The following is a 14,111-nucleotide window of genomic DNA, read 5'->3' on the forward strand; positions in this document are numbered from 1 at the left end:
AAAAAAAAAAAAAAAAAGAAAAAGAGTAGTCATTTTGACTGGTGTGAGATGGTATCTTATTATGGTTTTCATTTGCATTTCTTTAATGATTAGTGATGATATATATTTTTTCATATATTCATTGGCCTCATGTATGTCTTCTCTTGAGAAATGTCTATTCATATCCTTTGCCAATTTTTTAAATGGGGTTATTTGTTTTTGATTTGTTGAGTTATTTAAGTTCTTTATAGACTTTATATTATAGCTTTGTAGAAGGTATAGTTTGTGAATATCTTCTCTAATCTGCAGATTGTCTGTTTCCTGTTTATAGTTTCTTTTGCTGTGCAGAAGCTCTTTAGTTTAATTAAGTCCCACTTGTCTATTTTGGTTTTTGTTGCAATTGTTTCTGGGGAGTTGGTTGTAAACTATTTTCCAAAGTTGATGTTCAGAATGATTTTACCTAGGTTTTCTTCTAGAGTTTTTATAATGTAGGTCTTACTCTTAAGTGTTTAATTCATCTTGAGTTAATTTTTGTATATGGTGAAAGGAAGGGGTCCAGTTTCAGGCTTCTGTATATGGCTAGCCAGTTATTCCAGAGCCATGTATTAAACAGGGAGTCCTTTCCCAATTGCTCGCTATTGTTAACTCTGTCAAAGACCAATGCAGTGTAGGTGCGCAGCTTTATTTCTGGGTTCTCTATCCTGTTCCATTTGTCTATGTATCTGTTTTTGTACCAACACCATGATTTTTTGGTTACTATAGCCCTGTGGTATAGTATGAAGTCAGGCAGTATAATGCCTCTGGCTTTGTTATTTTTGTTTAGGATTGCTTTGGCAATTCAGGCTCATTTCTGGCTTCCATATGGATTTGTTGAGGCTTGTTTTATGGCCAAGCATGTGGTTGATCTTAGAGTATGTGCCATGTGCAGATGAGAAGACAATATTCTGCCGTTGTTTGGTGGAGTGTTCTGTAGATGTCTGCTATGTCTAGTTGGTTAATTGTCTAGTTTAAGTCAATAAGAACAAAGATATTCTTATCTTTGTTAGATTTCTATCTTGATGACCTGTATAACACTGAAATATCTGACTTTTTAAAAATTGCATCTGCTGCATCTTCCTTAGAGTTAGCATCATGCACAAGTGACCTTGCTGTCTTGATGGCAAGAAAATGGCTGGAGCAGTTCTAGGCTTTATTTGTAATATGCATCACTTGCCAGTGAATTTCTAGTTGCTCTCTGAAATGAATAAGAAACCACATGCAATCTTCCCTTATATCTAAACCACTATAATTGAATTTTGTGCCCATTTCTGAACCAGTCTCATTAGACCATTCCACATGCAGTCTGTCTTTGGCCTGAGTTACCAAAACTGGCCTGTTGTAAGAAGGAAAGGATGGTAGCTTTGCAACTGATGATGTGAATCATCATTGCTGAATACTAATTCAATATTTTTGTTTCTGAAGTTAAAGTTAGTGTAGTGGTATGTTAATCTCCACTATTGTTCAGCAACTCTGCTAGGTACTTGGGTTTCACCAAAGTTGAAATTTGGCCCAATAGAAAAGGGAGAGAGAGTGTCAAGGGAGTTAACAGTGTTTTAATGGAGATGATTGTGTGATGGACCATGGCCTCTCAGCTGAGTAAGGAGGAAAGTGATAATATGATAGACTGAGGACTGTGAATAAACAGCGGTTTTTTATTAATTGAAAGTCTCAGTGGGGTCAAAGGACTATTTGAGAGTGAGTGGACTTAAAGCTGGGTGCAAACAGTAGGATGCTGGCCCACTGAGAGTGCAGTAGTGGTGTAGTTACTGTGATGACCAGGTCAAGTGGCTATGGTGGGGTGCAGAAAAAGACCCTTGGATGTGAGCAGGTCATGAAGTGGTGGGTCATCCAGATGCTGGCTACTCATTCCACTGGGGCTCCCTCTAGCACAGTGCAGGGAGGGGGTGACCTGGTGGAGGGGCAGCCTAGCCTGAAGCACCAGAATTGAGATGGCTTCCTCTCTCCCTCTCCTCCCAATGGTGAAGTGCACAGAAGCAGAAAAGTCCAGTTCACCAGGGGTGTGGCCAGAAAGAGCAGGTGCCTTTCCCTGTGTCCATTCCAAGTATATTCAGTTGGACCATAGCACAATATCTTAGATAATTAGATCCTGATGTTGTAAGAACTCCAGAGTATGATTTCTCCCCCCTGGATACCGATGGTTGATGGATGACTGATTAGAGAGTTAAAAATAAGAGACAATATGATTGACAACTCGTAAATACCAGGGATTGTTGGAAGCACTGAAATCTCCTTGGTGAATCTTGCATATTTTATTTCTGGTGGAGAAGGGAGTCGGGAGAGAGGAGGAGATGAGAAAGATGGAGACAGAGCAGGAGGGAGACACCCAGAGAAAATGAAGACAACATTTCCATCTGGGGTTTGTGCTTTTCTGAGTGCCGACTCATTTTGATAGATTATTAGAAAACTCATATTTGCTCATAAATGTGAAAAAATAGCAAATGTAAAATTTGCAAATTTATTCCTAAATGTAGCTAAATTCATAAATATTTAGACATTTTCTGTAAAGCTTCTAATTTATAACCTTTACATGAATCTATAATTTGGTATAAAAGCTTCTAAATGCAGTAGTAATGTCACAAATGTCTATAAATATTCACATCTCATTTGCAAATATTCTACAAACCATGGAATGAAGAAATTGTGAATGCAAACCATTTTTCAGGTGGATTTCTGTATAGGTAAATTAGTACAATGCACAAAAAAAATCTAGAAATGATTTTGAGACCATGATTTTAGTTTATTTCTGTATAATCTTAAAAAATTAATAAGAATATCTAGAAAAAGTTATAGTTGTATAGGAATGAATAAACAGATTCAAATATAAAACTAAAATTAAGATCTATGAAAATTCGCATAAGGTTTTCAAAGAAACTAGGCAGTACTAAGTAGAATGTTGAGTTTTTGAATGAATACTTATCAGGCTCAGTGTTCTCCTCTGTAAAATGGTAATAATACATTCTTCATAAAGTTTTTTTTAATAACCAGGACTATGCAAGTAACAAACAACAAACAGTCGTCTCAAAAGTGCTTAAGGAAACAGAAACAAAAATTCAGTGGCTGACATCAAAATGTCAGTGGCTGACAAACTTCAAGTCTGTCTTGATGCATGGGCTGAAATTGGGACTCAACTTCACACACACACACACACACACACACACACACACACACACACAGTCTCACTTTTGCTTACCTTCTCACAGTCAAGCTTTCTCTCTTCATCTCCTGACTCTGCTTTTCTTAATATTGGCTTCTTTTCTGGTGGTCTCTCGTGGCTCCTGACCTTTCCAGGGTCATGTCACCCCAGAAAAAAGAGAGTGTCTCTTCCCCAATTATTCCACCAAAGCTCTCCTGATGAATTATTACAAAATTGGCTTCGATCATTTGCTTGTTCCTCAACCAATCACCTTGCCCAGAAGAATGGAATGGAGAGCATTGGGTCTGTTATGGATGCTGTCACCAGGAAAAGAGGAGGATGGATGCTAAACAGGCAAAAGTCAAAGCTGTTCTTTACATGTGCTCAATGGATAAAATGAATCAGTGCAAGGCCATAAAAAGCCCACGGTTATTTCCATCATTCCATCCACTACTTACTATTGTTATGGCCTTCTCCATTACTATTGTTACTGCATTTTCTACTGTTGAGAAAAGTAAGGAAAGGAATTAAAATAGGAAATAGAGAAGTCTAGAATAGGTGTTCCTGCTCAAAACTGTGTTTGGAGAGTCTCAGGAACAAGGTTCTCCCTTTGATTCTGCTAATAGCAACCACCCTGGCTATGCATAACCTTCCCTATCAACACAAATCCATGGGCCCCTACCGAGTCCCTGATGCCATGAAGCCAAGGAGAAATCCTCATCCATTTGTTGGAAATGATCTATACAGAATCATAGAGCAAAGACTCTGTCTCTGGTAGTTTTTCTTTGTCTATTTTAAATCCTCCTTTATGGAGTCAACTTTCCTATTTCTTGGGTTTGGTGAATGTTGTCACTGCTATGTGGCAGGGAAGTTTGATGCTTCATGTTACTAACTGCAGAAAATTGAGGAAATATTTCTATATCCTGTTCAAAATGTGTTCAGCTGCATACTTAAACCATTTAGCCCAATCTTTTCAGACTTCCATGCTTTTCCTTTGATGCTCTCTAATAATATATACCGTACATTTATTTATTGGATAAACTAATACTGTAATTGATTCTAGTTTTTTTCTAAACATGATTTTAGAACATTTTCCAAACTTGAAGGAGGTTCTTCTACTGCTAATACTCCAGGCAATGAATGCTTTGTTCACCAAATCCACATTTGCCATTTTATTGCCTGTTAAATATCCCTACTTCATCTTTAGCTTTCCACAATGAAAGACTGTAATTTTACAGTTATCCTCAAAGAATGCCTCTATTCCCTTTAATCATTTTAGTTGTGCTTCCCTGAATTGTCTCTGCTGCTGGTCCATTTTTATTAAAATGTGACAAGAAGAGTGAATGCTGTAATGCAGTTTTGTAAAAATAGATGCATTTGGCTTTGTACAAAGTATAGATAAAATTGTTTGGATTCTCTTTAATAAACACACATGTGTGTGTGTGTGTGTGTGTGTGATATGCCTTTCTTGCTGATTAAGATTGCTTTCGTTACTGGAGTTATTTGCCCAAAGTCGTATCATAGGTTTAACTGTTGACCCCCAAACCCAAATAATCTTCAGTCTCCTAAATTCAACTGCTATTTCTATTGTATCTTCTTGCTTTCTCTTTATGAAGATAAATTAAACTCTTTCCTAGTGTTCCAACTATTTTTTCTGAAAATAGGGTTTGCACCTACCTCATAGAGTTATGTGAAAAAATCTTGTACAGCATACAAAGAACATTGAACACTTCACTGGCTCATGGACACCTCTCAGTAGACATCTACTAACATTATATTTTGTGATCATTATTACCATCATTGAGTTGGAGGTTAAGAACCCTCTAATGAAATCAATATCTGACTGGGACATTTACTCTTTGCTTGAGTGATTCATCCTTAGATTATAGCCATAGAAATTGGAAGATTTCAAAGGGTGAAGTGTCTGCATATAAAAATAATAAGGAGTTTTTTGTAGACATTGATTTGGCTGAAAAAGTGGCACATAGTGAAAATGAAGAGTTGGACTTTACTGATCTCAAAAGAGTAGGTAATTCAAAGAACAGAAATATGAAAGCAACCAGTTGAGATCAGTTGAAAAGTTGGCAAAGACTACAAATCTTGGTCCAGCCTTCAGGTTTTCAGTTTCCTCCATAATATAAAGATTGTCCTTCAGTCATGGTGTAGTCTTTCTTGGAATCCTTATTTTAATTCTGTAACATTTATATTCCAGGAGTAACAGCAAATCTGCTGATTACTTATGAAAGCAAGGGAAAAAACATTTGCAATTACAGTTAAAATTAAAGTTATTTTCTAATCTTCTCGTCTTTTTTAAGGAATGAGAAACTTTAAATATGGTCAACGTAGCACATTTTAAGTGTCAAACTTACTGAATTTTTCTATGCCGATTGAATATTAATCTTCTATAAAACAGTAAGCATTCTAAAGATTTTAAAAAATCATTTGACCTGTTTAATATGAGTTGAAAAATTCCTCTTGTGTAAGTACCATTGCATAATGCTGTATACTGAGCTATTAAGATATATTTAGTAGTTCCATTAGAACTGCACCATCGAGCAGGGCAGAGCATATGGAAAGAAGTTGGTGAAAAACTGATTAAACATTTATATAAAGTACATTTTGATTTAACTCACATAAATAATTCATTTTATGTTTTCTTTCTTTCAAAATAAACCTTTTTGACACCTGCTGTGCTAAAAATAATGCTAGCATGGCTGTAATAAAGAAAGTCTTAAAGCGCACAGCGATGACATCATCTGGTACCCATGCAGATACTAAATTATCAGCACATAAGTGTAGAAAAGTAAGACTTGGCATTATTTTTTATTTATTTAGTGCCTCAAAAATATGCCATTCTTGGTGACAAGTAAAGCACCTAGGTGAGTTTGAATATAGAGTTTGTCTCAAGAAAGGCTAAAAATTAAAGGGCTCACAAAGACACACAGGAAAATGTATGAGAGAGCCATAACCATACCTGACACCATTCTTTCCTTGAGCAGGTGATCTAAGCTAAGAGATAAGAGTTACTGAGCTAAAGCAAAGACCCTGAGAGATGTTAGAGGTCTTTTACAGTGCAAGGAGGGAGATGCAGGCAACTACATAGGGTCACAGCATCATTCTAGGGAAGTAATTTCCAAAGTAGGAGATAAACACTGTACAAGTGTAAGTACAAGGGATGGTTAGGTAATCCAGCAGCATGGTGTTGAATAACATTGAATCACATCATCAAACAATTATTTTCCTTAATCTTAAAAAAATCTTTTTGAGTAAGTCTAGGAGAAAGTTTCAAAGTAGAGCTGCTCTGACCCTAACACCCTTCGAGCTCCCTCTTTTTTCTTGTTTTAAACAGAGACAAAGTCTAATGCCCAGAGGTTTTTTGTTTTGTTTTGTTTTGTTTTGTTTTGGCAGTGGCATGGTGGCTAATATCACCTAACTAAAATTTGTTAACATTTCTTTGTTCTAATTGTATCTACTCAAGGTAAATGTTAGTTTTCCACATGCAGCATGATATGAAAACTCCTTTAAAAACATTTTGGCAAAACAAAATCTATTTAATGAAAATGGTTATGTAAACAAAAGTTGACCACAGAGACAGCCTGAAAAGGGGCTATGTTTAGGCAAAATTAACAATATTTGAAAATCCAGCTCCCAACAGCTGGCTGGTACTGGCTGGTTTTATGAAAGGGAAAACTTGAGGGTGAGTGTGAGAGGCATTCCTGTGTTTTTGGACTATGAAATACACAGAGGATGGCAATGATAACCCAGCAGATTCCCTTTAAGCCAATCCTTCCCACACAAGCCAAAAAGGTGTAACTGATTGTACAATTGCTTATTGGTGAGATTCCGTTAAAGAAAGCTTATTTTACAGGAAAATACATAAAAGCACCACAATGGATACTAAGAAAGAATACCACCTATTTGGCACTTGCAAACTTAGATAGCATCTGCTTGACCAAATATTTGTATGAGCTAATTTTGTTGTAAGAGATTCACTTAAGAGAATGATATTATTTCATAATGCACTCTTTCAAATTTTCAAAAGTAAAATTATGTATAGTCATGATCATGTCCATTAGAATGCACTATTGGCACACATTCTCTTGACTACATTAGTTCAACTTGAAAGGGGAATGCCAGGATCGGGCTTACAAAAGCATTGCAGATATTTCCCTCTCTGCTGCTGGATGCAAATTTAGCAAGAATGGTTACCAGAGAAAATATATGAAAGTGTTAGGTTTTGAGCAGTACTAGACTTTAAAAATAAAATCAGATTACATTTTTTAATTTAAAATAACATTTCTCTATGATTAAAAGCTAATGCTTTTCATTTTAAAACTTTTAACTGTAAAAGAGTTGAAGAAGAAAAAAAAAACCCTCGAACAACAACAACAAACTATAATAACATTACTCAGTGACAAACACTGTTAATATTCTTCTGTGCATTTAAAGATGGAGCTGCCTTCCCATCTTCCCTGTAGGACTTTTAACAGTCTGTTTAAAAACTTCCCGCTTCAGTTAATATTCTTCTTCAGCAGTAGTTTGTGAATTGTGAGCTGTGATTAGACTGCCGGTATAGGAAACATTGAGTCATCTGGACCATTAATGGCAGTTTAACTTCCATATTATTTCCATATTAGGATTTCACATAAGATATCATACAGTATAGAAACTGAGAAAACATTTTCCTCATTTATGGTTTTCATGGTCTCATAATTCCTGTAATTCAACCAATTCTCTATTTTTAAAATTGCAATTGTTTTCATTTTTTACTATTACAGATAAAACCTCAACAAACATCTCATCTACAAACATTTAGAAAATAAATACTAGAGTGAGATATAAATTCTTGAGCAAAGAATATGAACGCATTAAAGTTAATTTGCTCAGAAATGAAATATCAATTTTCTCTCCCGTCAGTAGTCTATGAGAGTGTGCGTTTATTGCAACTTTGTCTTTAGTGAGCATTATTTTACTGTCAAGTCTTTCGGTTAAATTAGAAATGTTCTATTTAAAATGCTAAAATGTGAATAAGAACATTCAGCAAATAAAGAGCTTAATAATATTCATTAATTAATGCTCATACTTGAATGGGATCTGGAGAGCAAAATTACAATGATGTAGAAGTCATGCTTTTCTAATTAGTACTCCTATTCCATTATGGATGGTTGTTTATATAATGCCTCTTTCTTCTAGGATGTAAAGTAAAAGTTCAGGGTGGCATTCCATTCTCTGAGATATATATATATAAATATATCTCTGAGATATATATTATATATAAATAAGAAAGCTTATTTATTTACAGGAAAATAATATATATTATTTCTATATTATATATTATTTTTAACTATTATTATTATATTATATATAGTAAAAAGCAAAAACAAAAAAAAAACAGGTATCTGCATCAGTCATCAATACACCGTCTGCAAATCTTTACTCAAGTTAGGTGTTTATATAACAGAATCATTCTGTCTTCACTAGTGGCGGGAATTAATCACCCCTCCACGAATAATACTTCTTTAGTACTTGTATCTCCATGGTAATATTGATGACATCCTGGTCTGCAGTATAGCTTTTTGTGTACCTGTCTTTTCTCTCTTTTTAAATCCTAATTTATCTGTTAATCCTCCACAGTGGTTGATAAAAAAAAAGTACTTGACTTAGGTTTCAATGAACTCATTTACTTAATAAATATTTACGGATCACCTACTATGTGCCAGAATGATGATAGTCACATTATAGTCACTGCAACAAGTAAGAGGAATGCAATTCCTGTCACTGTTGTTTTTCAGTACTGTGGAGTAGCCAAATATTAATTAACTACATAAATCTATATAGAATCCCAATTGACTTACATGCTATACAGGTACTGAAAGCAATGAGAAGGTATAAGAGGGCAGGCATGGTGGTGGCAGTGGCAACTGTGGTTGTGAAAAGCCAGAGGGAGGGGTGAATATATGGAGACTGTTGTGGAATTAAGAAGAATGCAGTGATATTGAAACAAAGAAAAGTAATCAATTTTGCTACTGTGACTCTAATATGACCAGCCAAATAAATATGTACATTGAAACAAAATTATTCATGAGATAGGGTCATCTGATTTGCTTTTTATTCATAGCATTCAACCAATATATAGATTTTAGCTGTAAAATATTTTTTATGTACCAAGTACTTTTCTGCGCCCACACGCATGTGTGCGCGCACACACACACACACAGACACAGACGTGCACACACACAAATTAGTTACTCTTCAAAGTGCTACTGAACTAGCATGAGTCTGTTGTTACAGGAATAGGAATTTCATTCCCAGAAGTTTTCTCTGGATTCTCAGATCTTACCGGATTCTTATCTGCATTCTCCTGATGAGGATATGAGATTGGTGGAGATTGGTGGCTAATCAAATGTCCCATTTTCTTGGGATTCCACAATACCATTCTCAAGCAGATTTGGCTCTTTGAGTAGGGAACTGTAAGCCGTCGACCCTTCCACTGAATTCCTTTTAGGCTTTATTGTCACTCCTTGGTAGCTTCAGAACAAAATGAAATTCTGAACTATGCTAGAATGGACTGGTATCTTCCTAGCTCCTTCTCTAGTCATTGATGCAATGGACTAGAAAGAAACAAAAATTGCATTGAACAAATTTCACCATACTGTTTTGATTCCAAACAACTTCTCCTTCAACACTCGAATATTGCCTTTTGAACATCTCGACATCATCCTGCGGTATGTGCTCCGTCTTTGTTTTAGGCAAAAACTCTGTCTTAAATTTAACTGATGGAATGAGATGGTGGTGATTTGAGACAGCATCATAATTCTAACATTTGAATGGGATGATCTTCCTATTTTTCTGTTATATTTTTAGGCTGTCACTAGGTGTTCTTTTCTTCACAAAGCAAAACATGTTTTATTAAAATCATATACAGAATACACTTTTGCCCTGAGTCCTTCTGCAGGTTTATTTTATCATAAGAACTGTTTTCTTAGTGAAACACAAGGGAGTGAACCGCTAAATTGGGATATTAGCTTTTATGAGGTTCATTCAATGACTGTGAGTAGAGAATCAGGAGAGAGAAAATTTGGCAGACTTCGTACTACAGAGATTAAGGTTGCTGTCCAGCTCCACAGAGAAAGTCTTGTGAATTAATTTTGTTTTAAGCAATATATTGGTCACTGGCTGGACAATCTTATTTTTCCTTCACCATCAATGCATGTAAAACAATGTATTTACACATCAATGAATCATCACGTGTATTGCAGAAAAAAATACTAGCAAGTTATTAAATATCACCACAGACAAAAATCTGCTGCTAGCAGGTAGCAGACATTGATGGGTTAATCTCTACTCTCTGTCCAAAAATTGTCTGCAAACTAATATATCACACCACATCAAGGAATTACATCCCCAAACCTCAACCCTTTATGAAAAGTGCTTCATTTCAAGCTTTCAGTATTTTTAAATATATAGTAATTTGATTATAGTTAGTTTCAACTATGAGTAATAAAAATATCAGTGGCTTAAATATTAGCAACATTATTTTTCTATTTCAGTAACTTTAAACCATTCAAAGTAGTTCCACATTCTTATTATTTCTTGATTCTTACAACAATTCTGGGATGGAGACAGAGTAGATGTTAGAAAATGAATAAGCTGAGACTCGGAGGAGTTCAGTATTATCATAAGTGCAGAAAATTTCACTAACCCAAAAGAAGAGTCCAGTCTTGAAGGCATTGGAAGCACAGTCCCTTTACTTGCTGGCTTTTCGTATCATGAGAAGACATGCGAGCCGTAAACATGTAGACCTTTTCCTACCTGGTTAAGGCCCACACAGACCAGAGAGTGGAGTGAATACAAGTTTACAACCCTTCAAAATCGCCAATAAAGGTATTTCCAGTGAGCACTTAGCTAAACCTCATGCTGCCAATCTTGGCCAACAGTAATTTCAAAAGTTTTTCCCACTGTTGCTTATTGATATTGATACTATTGACAAATGTGAAAGAGCTTTATAAACAGCACTAAGTTTCTTACTACAAGTTCAATCTCTAGATGTAGGAAAGCAGAAAGAGAAAAAAGACCATGGACATTAGAGCTAAAAGGAATTAAAATTTAACCATGGCTTTGTCACTTCCTTGTTGCGTGACCTTGGTCAAGTGACTTAACCACTCTGGCCTTTGGTTTGGAGTGTGGTTACACTCCTCTGATGTGATAATGTCTGTGAATCCACCTGGACTTCATACTGGCACAGTGCTTGGCAGTATGAAGGCATTCTTTAAATAGAGCTATTGTTCAAAGAAGGCCAAGCAAGAGTCTAACCAGTGCATCTCGTTTGCTGAACTCAAGTCTAGAAACAGATGGAAAGGGGTTAAAATAGTTAAGAGATTCCAGATGTAGCCAAAACCACAGGGTGGCAGGTTGTCTGAAAGCCTAGATGCCAGAAGGAAAGCGAGGACCAGAAAAAAGGGAAACTACCACCTCTAAGCCCTGCTACTATTTGGTTCTCTCTTTTTTATCTTTGAACTACTTAATAAACACTAATGAACCCTGTGCCCTGTGAGACAGACTTGCCTAGAGCACCATGATCTTAAGAACTGTACACAGCTCCTGTAATTGACTCCATTATCCTCATTGTCTGGGATATCAGTAAAGCTTTCTTCCACCAACATCTTAGGGCCATAGGAAAAAACTTGCATGGATACACCTACGTCTGACCTTACGAAATTGAGGGTGTAGTGCAAGTTCCATAAAGAACAGATACCATCTTTCTGGCACAAATTTCCTTACTTAAATACATAGAAGAGTGGTCAGCCAAAATTATTCTTCAAACAGTATAAAAAAGCAAACAAACAAAAGCTATCAATTAAAACATCATAGCCATGTGCATACACTTATATGTGAAGGACAAGTTTGATCATGCATGAGTCCACGTGCTCAAAACTGGAAGATTATTGTATAGTCTCTTTACTCCCTCTCTAGCCAAAGCAACTACAAAGGATCTTTTCAAGCTCAAACTGTGCAATATTAAAAATTTACCTCAAGCAAGCTGGGTGTAGTGGTGCGCACCTGCAGTCCCAGCTACTCAGGAGGCTGAGGGGGGAGAATCCATTGAGCACAGGAGTTAGACACTAGCTTGGGTAACATAGGATGACCCTGCCTCAAAACAAAAAAAAAAAAAAAAAAAACAAAACACACACACACACACACACATAAAAAAAAAACAAAACAAAACAAAACAAAATCCTCTAGTGCTAAATTGCTTTCCCTAAGCACCTACTGTGTTTAGAGTCCTTTTATATATGTCTGCTTTTAAAAGTTCTCTGTTTATTTTTTCATATTTATGCACCTCAGGTAGATTGTTTTCTTTTGAGGGCAGGAACTGGTGGTCTCTGATTTTATTCCTTCTTATTGCCTAGTCCAGGGGAAGGCACCCAGGGTATTGAGCCTTCTGACTGATTTTCTACATTTCTCTTTGCATAGATCCTCTCCATCTGTGTGGTCATTTTTCTAGATTCTTTCTGCTGTTTACGGCCTCTCCTACTGCTTTTTCCATAACCATTACTCTGCCTTCTCTTCCATTTCTATTGTCCATTCATACTTGAAGGCCTAATTCTAGCACCAACTCCTTCATCACCTGTGACCTGATTAGCTTATCCACTAGATCATTCCTTTCTTTGCATTCTTAATTGTGCTGTCCACCGTAACATTCAGCTACTCCCAGGTGCTGTTAGGATTTCTGGCTTTATCTTTACAACTAAGTTCCTCAAGGGAAAAGACTTATGTCTGAATTTATTTTCATTGATCCATTCAGCAGGTAGATTTCTTTTGTTATCTCCAGTTGCCGAACCAGTTACGATAGAAACATAGAGGATACTCAATAACTACTGGTTGTTAGTTGAGCCCAACTATCGTTTCCAACATGGGTTAATCTCTAGTAAGTCCTTTTCTTGGACTATATTAGAAAACTGATTCTGGTTTTAAGTTGTACCTCCTTCACATATCTGTCCAAAATTTTTACCATGCATTTCTTCTTAAAATAAAACAGAAATTTTTTTGGCCATTGAAAGGGGAGGAATAAAATATACATATATACACACACATATATATATATATATATAAACATATATATGAAAAATAGATATATATGTACAGTAGTCCCTCTTATTTGCAAGGGATATGCTCCCAGAACTCCAGTGGATGCCTGCAATCTTGGATAGTACTGGACCCTATATATACTATTTTTTCTATACATATATACCTATGATAAAGTTTAATTTAAAAATTAAGCACAGCATATTATTAATAACAAAAGCTAATAATAAAATAGGAAAATTAAAATAATATACTGTAATTAAATTTATGTAAATATAGCCTTTCTCTCTCTTGAAATACCACAACATTTTTGAACCACAGCTGATGTGGGTAAATGAAATTGCAGAAGGTAAAACCATGGATGAAGGGGGACTACTACATACATATATATTTATGAATGTATGTATATAAATACATAGATATTTATTCATTTTTGTTGTTGTTGCTTTTGTACATGTTTTATGTTGCTGTCCCAAGTGTTCAACATCTGTCCTCTGATCTACCCATTGTCCACCTCTGCAATCCTTTCTCCTACCCCTCTAGCCCTTGCCATGATTTTCTAGATCTACTGACTTCTTTAAATACCTACAACTTGCCATTCTCTCTCTGATTTTTAGGTTTTTTTGCACACACTGTAGAATCTATAAGAATTCTCTCCCAACCCCCGATCCTCCTCATCTTTTTTCTTCTGTTCAGTTCTCATTTATCTTGCATAATTCAACTTTAATTTCACTTTTTTTTGGAAAGCCCTTCCAGATGCCACAGACTAAGGTGCTATAAACTCCTAGAACATGCCAATCTTCTCCAGTGGTAAGATGCCACCCTTTGCCAATGCCTGGGTTCTGCACTCAAG

This window comes from Rhinopithecus bieti, unplaced genomic scaffold (assembly GCF_001698545.2).
Source record: "Rhinopithecus bieti isolate Rb0 unplaced genomic scaffold, ASM169854v2 scaffold_26532, whole genome shotgun sequence".
NCBI lineage: Eukaryota > Metazoa > Chordata > Mammalia > Primates > Cercopithecidae > Rhinopithecus > Rhinopithecus bieti.